The sequence below is a fragment of the Blastomyces dermatitidis genome (assembly GCF_000003525.1).
Source record: "Blastomyces dermatitidis ER-3 genomic scaffold supercont1.1, whole genome shotgun sequence".
NCBI lineage: Eukaryota > Fungi > Ascomycota > Eurotiomycetes > Onygenales > Ajellomycetaceae > Blastomyces > Blastomyces dermatitidis.
Window position 1 is genome coordinate 2,209,615 of NW_025544774.1, and position 11,866 is coordinate 2,221,480.

The 11,866-nt window shown below is 26.9% G+C and overlaps 1 pseudogene across 1 annotated transcript; it reads left to right on the forward strand.

The window, feature by feature from the left end:
• The first annotated feature begins 10,680 nt into the window (after positions 1-10,680).
• Positions 10,681-10,769, forward strand: BDCG_16094 (annotated as a pseudogene). The gene has a single exon. The product of its transcript is annotated as a tRNA-OTHER (tRNA).
• Positions 10,770-11,866: the final 1,097 nt, after the last annotated feature.

The following is an 11,866-nucleotide window of genomic DNA, read 5'->3' on the forward strand; positions in this document are numbered from 1 at the left end:
ATTCTGAATGCTGAAGAGAAGTCACTGAAGTGATTCTTGCAAAACCTAATAGAAAAACTTCAATTTCTAAGTTATATAGAGTAATATCTCTATTGAACTGTCTAGAAAAGGTTTTAGAAAAGATAATAGCTACTCAACTATCTTTTATAAGCTCTATAGATGATTCTCTTTTATTCAGTGAATAAATGAAAGATAGAAAACAGTGTTCTGCAATTGACACTGTTCTCTCAGTTGTTCATAATATTCAAATAGCAAATCATGAGAATCTGGTCTCAACTGCAGTTTTTATTGATATAAAAGAAGCATTTAATCATGTTTCAAAGTCAAAGTTAATTCAGATATTGAAGATATTAAAACTGTCACTTTCTCTAATAAAATGAGTTAACTATTTTATATCTAAAAGAAGTATACAACTCTTCTTTGATGAAATGAAATAAGACAAGACTGAGATAAAAATAGAAGTATCACAGAGATCTTCAATCTCACTCATTTTATTTATAATATACACTGTATATCAATTTTAAAAATAGAAATATAAGAATAGTGTAATCTCTGAGTTATATGAATGATATTGATCTAGTCTACAGCTCAAAAACTATCAAAGAGAATTTGAAAGTAATTGAAGAAGCTGCAAAGAAAATCTTTGTTAGAGTAGATATCAATCAAATTCAATTTAATATGAATAAAACTGAGTTAATTCATTTCTTTTCTAAATTCAATGAGAAAGAACTATCTCTAACTCTTTTAAATAGAGAGATTAAACTCAGTGTAAATGTTAAATAATTAGAAGTATGATTAAACTCCAAGTTGAATTTTAAATATCACCTTCAACAAAGAACTGTTAAGATAGAAAGACTATTAAATAACATAATCAGACTATTAAATACAGAGAGAGGTCTATTCTTCCAGGCTATGAGATAGTTATATATAGCCTGTATTACATTAGTAGCTGATTATGAAGTTTAAGTTTGATGAAATAATTAAGAGAATTTCACTGAACTCTTTCAAAGTCTGTAAAACAGAGTCTTGAGAAGAATTCTGAGAGTATTCAAATTATCTTCTATTAAAGTAATGAAAATTGAAGCTTCAATTCCTTCTTCTGCTATTAGATTTGAAAAGGCCTGTATGAACTATGCTCTGAGAGTTATAAAGATGAGCTTAAATCATATAATCAGAGAAAGAGTCTCTTCTTCATTTTTATTAATTAACTCTGGAAATGAACTGGATTGAAATAGATTTCTTGATTGAAATGAAAATAATTCTTCAAAGAAAATGTCTTCTCAACTGTACAGACTATGCTCTCTGATTAAAAATCAATTTTCTTCTTTAAATGTTGAAAAAGTTGATCATGAGAAGTTATCTCTCTGAAGAGAAAAGCTTGAATCTCTTATAGATTTATAAATAAGTGAACTATTAAAAGAGAAAGAATATGAACAGCATTCAAAGAGAATTTCTATAATCAATATAAAAGACTCTATTCTGATTTATTCAGATGACTTAAAAAATGAGAACTTGAATAGATTAGACACAGGAATTGCTTATACTGAAGATAATATCAATTTTATCTCAGATTTCTGAAATATAGACTCTGAATGTGAAGTCTTTGATGCTGAACTATTTGCAATAGTGAAAGCTTTCAAACTCATTGAAATAAAATCTTATAGAAGAGGAAATTGTTTAAAAGAGATATGAATATTCTCTGATAGTCAAGCTGCTTTAAAAAGACTTAGAAATAGTCAGATTCATAATAATCAAATGAATCTTGAACTGATCTTAAACTCTGTTTTAAAAATTCAAAAGAGAAGAATATCAAAGCTGATTATTCATCTGCACTAAGTTCCTGCTCATATGAATATTCATGACAATGAATTAGCTGATTCAGCTGTAAAAAAGAGTGTAGAATTAAGCAGATCTATTCAAAAAATTATGTTCTGATCTTTTATAAAGAGAAAAATAAAAGAATCTTGTTTATATAAGTGAAATGAAAGCTGGCAGAAACAAAAGAAGAGTATACATTATTCAAGATTTGAAACAAAGCCTAAGTGAAAATCTTGTTCAATTAAATGTAAAAAGAAAATATTCTCATCTATAATACAGCTGAAACTAGAATATGGCTATTTCAAATCTTATATACAAAGATTTGATGATAGATTTGACTTAATAGAATGCTCATTCTGTAATATAAATGAGAATTCTGAGTATATTGTAATGCACTGTACATTATACAATAGTCTCAGAGTCAGATTGAAAGAGAAGTATGATCTAAATCAATTAAATATGAGATTCTTATTCTTAACTGAGACAGGAATTAAATACTTAATAGACTTTCTATCAGAAACTCAAGCAGCTATAAGAAAATGACTAAATTCAGAATTATCTGAATATGAAGAGGAGAAAATCAATCAGATATAGTCTGTTAAAACAGCTATATACTATCTTTTAATAATTTGTTTTGTTACAGTCTTTCTTTATTTTATCTTTTTCTTTCAATTTCTTTCTGTCTATTTATTTAATGTGTCTATCTTTAAGACTGTGTTCTCTTTTCCTTTGTCATGATATTATCAAATAATTTCAAAGTATGAGATGATGTTAAAACACTGCAATTTGTAAACAGTTTTTGTATTCTGAGCTGGAATTTTCTGATTTTACATATCTGAAATTGATGAATGTATAATAGTTAACTTTACAGATATAGGAAAAACTCTGAGAACTAAAAGTTCTCAGGTAGATGTCATAGTCTCTGACTGCATACATCTATAATTGAAGAAGAATAATAATAATAATCTTTATCAGAAATTATATCATTCTTTCAATCTCTTCTAGCAGTAGTCAATTGTTTTCTTTTAGATGTGATATTCTCATTTCATCAAGATTTTGAATACTCAGAAGACTTTCTCTTTAAAATATTATCTTTAACACTTACTAGAATAATAGATGTAATGAGCTTCACTCTATTCTCAAGTATTTGATTTAAGATATCTTGATCAGAGTTTCAATACAGCTCACTCTGTCTTTCAGATTTTAACAGTTTTATACTTTCTTCAACTGTCTTTCAGTCAGCTTTTTCAAAGTTAAACTGATTAGAGAGAAGAGAATTTTCACTTATTTATTTCTCACTCAGTTTAATATTAAATTGAATAATCTCATAATCTGATTCTGATGTCTCATTTGAATCAATAAATCAGTTTACAAGTCTTTTTTCTATTAGATTTTATGATATGAAGATTAGATCTATAATAGATTTCTATTTCATGTCTTTTCTAAAGAATGTTTGTTAATCAGACTTATTAACTAAATCTATTGAATACTTAAAGATTCATTCAATCAGATTATCAGCTCTTACTGCTCTTTTGCATTCTGAATTTCATCAGAGATAATGTGCATTGAAATCTTCTATAATTATAGAGTTTCTTAATAAAGTTATGTTCAGAAATTCTCTATTAATTATTCAGATATTATTATTTTTCTTCAATGACTTTTCATTATAGATATTTATGAGCTGTATAATATTAAACTCATTCTCTTTATCTATAATATCACTCATCAGAATATCAGAATCAGACATGATATTAAATCTTAGATTAAATTAATATCTTAATCTCTTTCTTTCATAGATCACTACTCTCAACTTTATCTCAGACTTTTGAGATAAAAAGCAGTAGTAGCTTGAATGAGAAATGATATATTTTTACTCAGTATCAAAATTTGACTTCTGAAGCAGTATAAAATTAACTTTTTATTCAAATATAATTTAAAGACAAGAATAAATGCAATTTGAGTTTCTATTTACATTATTTTGAATAAATATGATTTTTGAAGAGTTTTTAAACTTTTTTTATTATTTTTATTGTATATTTATACTAAAAGAGAGTAGAGTAGAATCTAATTACTATTATCAGATAGTAGATTATAACTGTTCTGAAAAGTAGAAATCTCAACTGCTTACATTATATCTAGTTTATTATCAGAGTCATTTCTCAATTCTCTAATCTTAACAGAATTTTGAAAATTCAAATTCTGTTTACATTTAACTGAAGAATTGAAGTTTGAAGATCTAGATAGTTGAGAGTTTCTTCTTTTTGAGCTTACAGTTATGAGTTTACTAACTTGACTATTCTCTTCAGTTCTAGATTTACTTTGAGCTTCATCTTTTCTTCAGTTCTTTTAAGTTCTTGAAGTAAATATACATTCTTTTGAGCTAGATGCATGTTTTTCTTTACAATTAGAGTCTTTAAGCAGAGTGTGTTAACATATTTCATCTCTTTTTAAGCATATTTCACATTTATACTCACTAGTTTTGTGATCTCTGATACAGAATGCATATTTTAAGTCTCTGAAATAGAAGATTGTAAAGTATTCATATCTTTGACAGTTTGAACACTGTGTTTGAGCTTTGAGATTCATTCTTGAGTCTTTATATTCATGAACTCTCATTTTCAAACCTGCTACTCTTACTGCTGAGATCTTTAACTGTTTAAGTATCTTTATATATACTAGAATAGAGGCATTTCTTCTACTTTATCTGAACTTAATTGAATTTAGTCATACAGACTCTTTTCCTAGTTGAATAAAGTTGTATTCTTCTAATTCATTTTTAAGAAGTAGCATTTCTTCTTCACAGTCAAAAATTTCAACTGAAATATTATAAAGAATGAATTTATCTCACTTTTCATCTCTCTCAGATAGAATTATTGTGTTTAACAAAGATTCTACTGCTGATTTTCAGAGATTGTCATTCTGAATAAGGAATTCTGCACTGAATTCAGACATTGTGATCAGAATGATGAAGTTTTCAAAGAAGAATGACTCAATTGAAGCTATAACTGATTTTTAAACTTCAATATCAGTCATTAACTGAGAAAAGAACTGCTGATTGATTTCATTTCTAATTCTGAAAATGAGGTTTGAGTTTAGCTTATTTCTCTGCAATATATTCTGATTTGAGACTTTGAGAATAAGTCTTCTATTTCTGAAGATTTAAAGATTTTTCTCTTTTTACATTTTTTTCTTCACTCTTCTATCACTAGAAGTATGAGCAGTATTCTTCTCAGTTTTCTCAGAATTTTGAGCTGATTTTAAGATAGTAGATTTAGAGATAGCAGGTTTAGAGACAGTAAATTCAGCTGCTTGAGTATATATTTTCTTCTAATTTAAAGAAGAAGAAGAAGAAGAAGTACAGAAGAAAGAAGACCAAACTGAAGAGTCAGTGATTATATTAGAAATTTTCAAAGTTTTTTGAACTGTGTTTGAAATTCCAAGTTTGAATTTAATCACTTTCTATAGTTATCTAGCCTGAGTATAAAGAATTAACAGAACTTCTTCATTCATCTCACTCAGATACTGCTTTTCAAGAATTTTACTTGCTTTTTCAAGTTTCTGTATTTCAAGAACTTGTTATTTCTCTATTTCTTCTTTCTTTCTTCTCTTCAGAATTTCAATCTCAGAAATAGTATTTGAAAAAGCATCTTTTTTCACATTAACTGAGTGTACTTTTGAACTCATTGTTCTTACTCAATGAAAAGTTGATCAGACTAATTCAATTAAGATATTTATTAAACTCTTTTAAATTGAAAAGTTGATCAGACTGTTTCAATTAAGAGATTTCTAAGTCTGTTTTCAATTGAAAAGTTGATCAGACTATTTCAAAAGAAGAATAGCAGACTTTTGTGTATAAAATACCTGATTTTTTTCATACTAGTTCAGTAACTAGGTTAGATTTTTGAAGAGAATCTAATAAACTAAAATTGATTTTTTAGATAAATTAATAAAATCTTTATAATCTCTTTCTTAAGATACAGTGAGAAAAAGTATAATATTAATTAATAGTAAATCAGATAATATAACAGTTTTTGAGAGAAAAACTGATAAAAAATAAATCAATTTTTTGCAGAGAAATTGATTAAAACTATTCAATTTTATTCTAAATTATTCAATTCTTCTCATATAACAAGTGTGCAACTCAAACCAGTTAATAAAGAGTGTAAAAAAGAATTAAGTATTAATGAAAGTTCTTCAGTCACTGAAAAAGTAATTCTTACTTAAAAGAATATAAAATTATGATAGAAAATAACTCTGTTTTTAATTCTTTGTAAGAATATTGTATAAAACTCAGAGAAAAATATCTTACTTTTTCAAGAGAAGTAAAAAACTATTTCTAAAATCTTTTTTTTTTGTATTAACTGCTGCAGATGAATGAGATAGAAACTGCTAAGATATACACTACTGTATACTCTCTATCAAGACTTTTTCTCTTCAGAGTCTTGATATTATAGAGAATATAAGTCTGTTTCTATATAATAATGTAAATATTATCAACAGAATGTAGAGAAACTGATTATTTATATCTTAAAATAGAAGACTTTGTCAATGATTATATTAATATAGAGTTAATTCTTAAATTCAATAGAAATCTAGTATTGCTGTTCTCAATCTCTTACAGAATCTATTAAAAATTGAGATATTAAAACTTGATTTAATATATCTCACTATGCAGAGATCAAAGACTCAGTCAGATCTTAAAATATACTGATTTTATAGTTATTGTATCTGCTGATTATGTATTAAGTATAGTTACTGAGATATCTTTTTATACTTTTCTATCAGAGATAAGTCAGATTGAGAGAGATAATATAAGAGTGAGACTTGACATTGATATCTAGATACACTGAAGACAGACTGCAGAGATTGCACTTCAGAAGTGACTGTTGATTATATACTTAATATTATTATTGAGATATCTTTTTGTATTTTTCTTTCAGAGATGAGCCAGATTAGAAAGGGCGGTATGAGAGTGAGACTTGACATTGATGTTTTGAAACATCAAAGATGAACAGAGTTTTTGCAGAGATTGCTCCTCAAATATCTTCACAACTACAGATCAGAGATCTTCCAAAATTGAGAAGATTGATGTATATGACTAGGTCTCTTCATCATACAATTTGTATGGCAATTTGGCCCGGGGTTGTGGTGTGATAGGGGAGAATGGGGGATAATCGCACGCAGGAGTTCCGAACAACATCTGGTTCACATTTGGCTGGATAACTTCACCACCACACGGGGTATGTAGTCAGCGATGGGGTCAAAATGCTCGTATGATCGAGGGCTTTTTGATGGATCTATCGGCGGGTTCTTATTCGAAAAATCGAGCGAGTTCGTGATGGAGCGGTTGATGTCACTCTGAAGGCGCGTGAGTTTGAAACCTAGAGAGAATACATTAAATTCAGAACTCAAGCATCTCAGGTTTCTAATAAATATAGAGATGTATAAATCACTCTAATGAATCACTCTATGTTTCTGAGCTGAAAAGTTATTATTATATGTATCTAATTATCACTTCTTTGTATTTTTCTATGTTCTTATTATCTTAATATGATCTTAACATCTGTATTTCCTTCTGTATAATCAACACTTAACCTGTATTTAACATCACACAAGGACTCATTATAAGCTCCGCTTGTATATAAGTATAATGAAAGAATAATAATAATAATAATAATAAAGAATAATAATTTATAAGAATAAGTGAAAGATTAACTTATAAATACTTCTCTTTAATAAGAGTAATCTTATGGAAAGTAATTTATCTATGAAATTAATCTGTGTAATAATTATACAAGAATCTTATGAAAATGATTGAGAGTTAACTGAAACTCTTCTATATGAAAGATGTGAGATAAATCTGTATAATAGTCAGAGAAAGATCTGTAAATCATAGAGAATCTTACAGAATTAAAAACTAAGTGACAGACTCTTATTATTATTATTATTATTATTCTTTTATTATACTTATATACAAGCGGAGCTTATGATGAGTTCTTGCGTGATGTTAAATACAGGTCAAGTGTTGATTATATAGAAGGAAATACAGGTTAAGTATTAATTATATAGAAGGAAATACAGGTGTTAAGATTATATCAAGATAATAAGAACATAGAAAATACAAAGAAGTGACAATTAAATACATACAATAATAACTTCTCATCTCAGAAATATAGAGTGATTTGTTGAAGCAATTTCTACATCTCTGTATTTATTAGAAACCTGAGGTGCTTGAGTTCTGGATTTAATGTATTCCCTGTGGGTTTCGAACTCACACACGTTGATTTCCCATGCCAAGGTGCTACTGAGTGGCCGCATTAACCATTCAGTCACCGGGGTCTATGACAGACTCTTTTCTCTTTATAATAATAAGGGATTTTTCCTCACTGAGATCTTTGATAGATATGAAGACTTTTTAGTGAGTATTACTGCAATGCTGAGTCTGATTCTATGAAATCACTCAGTGAAAGACTTTATGAATAAAGCCTTAGAGAGAAAGAAGTATATAAGAAATCTTACTTTTTATAAATTCTTTATCTCTATTTCTATCTCTTATATAATTAATAAAGTTAGCAGCTCTTGAATATACACAACTATCTAGACTGAAGTTCATAAATACTATTTATAACTCAGTTTGAATACTATTATATATTTAACTTCTACATTTATCTTTCTACTGTGAATACTTCTAGTAGCTATCAGTACATATCATGTCAAGCTGCAAACACCTAAGTAATCGCCTGTGAGTACTTATTCTTACATAGAGTAATTTGTTAAAGTGATTTGTACATCTCTGTATTTATTAGAAATCTGAGATGCTCAAGTTTCAGATTTAATGTATTCTCTGCAGGTTTCAAACTCACATGCCTTGATTTCTCACGTCAAGGTGCTACTGAGTGACTGCATTAATCATTCAGTCACTGAGGCAGTGTTTCTAGTATCTATAAAGTCAACTATTATATATTTATCAATTTCAGATATGTAAAATTAGAAAATGTCGGCTCAGAATATAGAAACTTTTTATAGTTACAGTATTTTTAACATTTCCTGATACTTTTAAAATTATTTAGAAAATAACATAATAAAAGAAAAGAAATAAAGTCTTAAAAATAAACATATTAAATAAGTAAATAGAAAAGAATAGAAAAGAAAATGTAAAAAGAAATTTACAGAATAAAATCTCTGCAGTTTACATTTGAAATTATATATATATTTTAATACTTTATATAACTGATCACTGTATCTGTTCTGTTTAATCTGCTGCAGAGATTATCATTATCTTTAAAAAGCTGTTACTCAGCTATCTTTTATAACTAGTTTACTTATAAGTGAAGTTCTCATTAAGAATAATATTACAATTATTCAATTCTAATTAAGTTTTTAATCTTCTAACTGTCAATCTCAGTATTTTAATTTATCAATTGACTGTTACAGTTTTACTTACACTAATCATTTATTAAAAGTGTTTAAATTTTATTTTATTTAAATTCTTACTAGATCTGAAGTGTTCTGATCAGATGATTTTTAAATATTAATTTCTCAAAAATAAGTGTTTAAAGTAAAAAAAAAATGAAATCTGATCAGATAAGTTTAATAATAATTCATTATTCTGCAGATATTTTAAATCTCATTCATTTTAATATGAATTTAACTTAAAGTATTTGAAAGACTATTAACTCTAAAATCAGTAAGAATTAATGCTCAGAAACTCTCAGAGTGAATATTTTAAACTTAATAATAATTCATTATAATATATTTAGAGATATTTAATACTGTTTTATAACTTAATAGTGAAAGCTGTGATTAAGATAACTCTTGCAGAGTTTAAACTTACTCTTTCTTAACATTCATTCTCTGAAGAGAAGGCTGTCAATTGAAGCTTTATAGCAGTGTAATTAAACTGACTGCTGAGATTATAAATTTCATATTTAATTTCATTTAATCTGATCTTATACATTTCTTGATATGAATTCTGCTGAGACTAATCATCAAAAAAACATGCAAAGTGACTATTTATCAGATCTCAAAATGAAATCATAACTTAGAAAAAATAAGACAGTGATTTCATTTGATCTTATTTAGTTTCATTCTTGATATAAAGTTACTATTTTTAGACATTTTAAGGTTTTCTTTAGACTATTTTTAATTTTTTAAAAAGTAACACTTTTTGATAACATTAAAATGAGATTTAAAGTCATTTAAAGCAATAAAAAGAATTTAAATTGAGAAGTGAAAATCATAATCTCATTTGAAAAATGTGATAAGAGTAGACAGTAAGTTTCACTGAGACAGTATAAGACTACTATCTAATCTTAAAACCATGTAATGAGATTAATTAAATTGATAATAAAAGTATCAAATATTCTGGTTCTGATATCAGAGACAGTCACACGGTCAGTCTAAGTGTAATTAATCACTATATCACTGAGTCAGAATGACTGAATAACTGATGAGCTTAACTTACTATAACTTAAAAAGATGTCTAACAAGTATACTTAAACTCATACACTTGAGAGATATAGAGTTTTAATTCTTAATAAGTATGAAAGTTATAATACTGTGAAATTTAAGCAGTTCTGTAAAAAGGAAAATATATATACTAACTTACTTCTCTTATCTGCTGTAATCATTAGATGTGAGCTGCTTTACTGTGCTGAAGAAAACATATAATAAGCAGATTGAATCAGACATGCAGTTAAAAATCAATTATATTAATAAGAATAAATTTCTAAGTGTCTATTCTCTTACTAGAAAGAAAGCTTTAAAGAATACTATTATAAAAGCTGAATTTAAAGTCATTAAGCTTGTATCATTTAATTCTACTAAGGTGCTTGATACGCTGCATTTTTAAACTTAACTACAGCCCCGGTGGCCGAATGGTTAATGCGGCCACCTGGTAGCGCCTTGGCGTGGGAAACCAAGGCGCGTGGGTTCGAAACCCGCAGGGGATACATTAAATCCGGAACTCAAGCACCTCAGGTTCCTAATAAATACAGAGGTGTACAAATCACTTCAATGAATCGCTCTATGTTCCTGAGCTGGGAAGTTATTATCGCATGTATCTAATTGTCACTCCTTTGTATTTTCCTATGTTCTTGTTATCTTGGTGTGATCTCAACACCTGTATTTCCTTCTGTATAATCAACACTTGACCTGTATTTAACATCACGCAAGAACTCATCATAAGCTCCGCTTGCATATAAGTATAATGAAAGAATAATAATAATAATAATAATAATAATAAACTTAACTACATATACTGATACTCTCTGAATTTTCACATAAATCTCAATTTATATGAACTTTGAAGACTTTACAGAATATTATTCAATTGAAGTATTAATATGCAAATATTAAGCAGTTTATCAAGTGCTGTATGCAGAGTCTCTTCAGTTCTATCAATCAGACTGTAAGTCAGCTAAATAGAGAGTGTTAATTAGTCATGCATGAGACTACTCTTCTAGCTTAAGAGAATAAGACTTTACAAGCTATAAATGAGAAGTAGAAGTGTAAGTGAGAATAAAACTGTATATATATAAATCAGAGAGAAATTTTAATAAAAGAGAAAGAATTCATTAAAGCTCAAACTGCTTTGAATAATCAAATAAAAAAGAAAATAGAGATAAGAGATTCTGCTCAGTTTGCTAAAAAGCAAGCATTATCACACTGTAGTAAATATAATAATAGAGAGTATAGAGCTTCAGCATATTTATAGTTTTAATATATACTCAGATATAATTTTATAGAAATAATATAAATTTACTATTATTTGAATAAAATATTTATAATTAAGAGTATAAAAAATGTTTTATTAGATAATTTATTCTGTTAAATAATAAATTATATTATAGTTTAATTTTATATAAAAGTAGTATTTAGTAATATTTTTAATTAATATTACTATTACGGAGATAAATTTATATATTTAATTTTTTAATATTTAATAAGACAAATTAATTTTTACTTATTGAGTATAATTTATACAGTTGAAAAAGCAATTTTTCAACTTAATTACATTTTTATTTTAATTAAACTTTGTAATTATTAC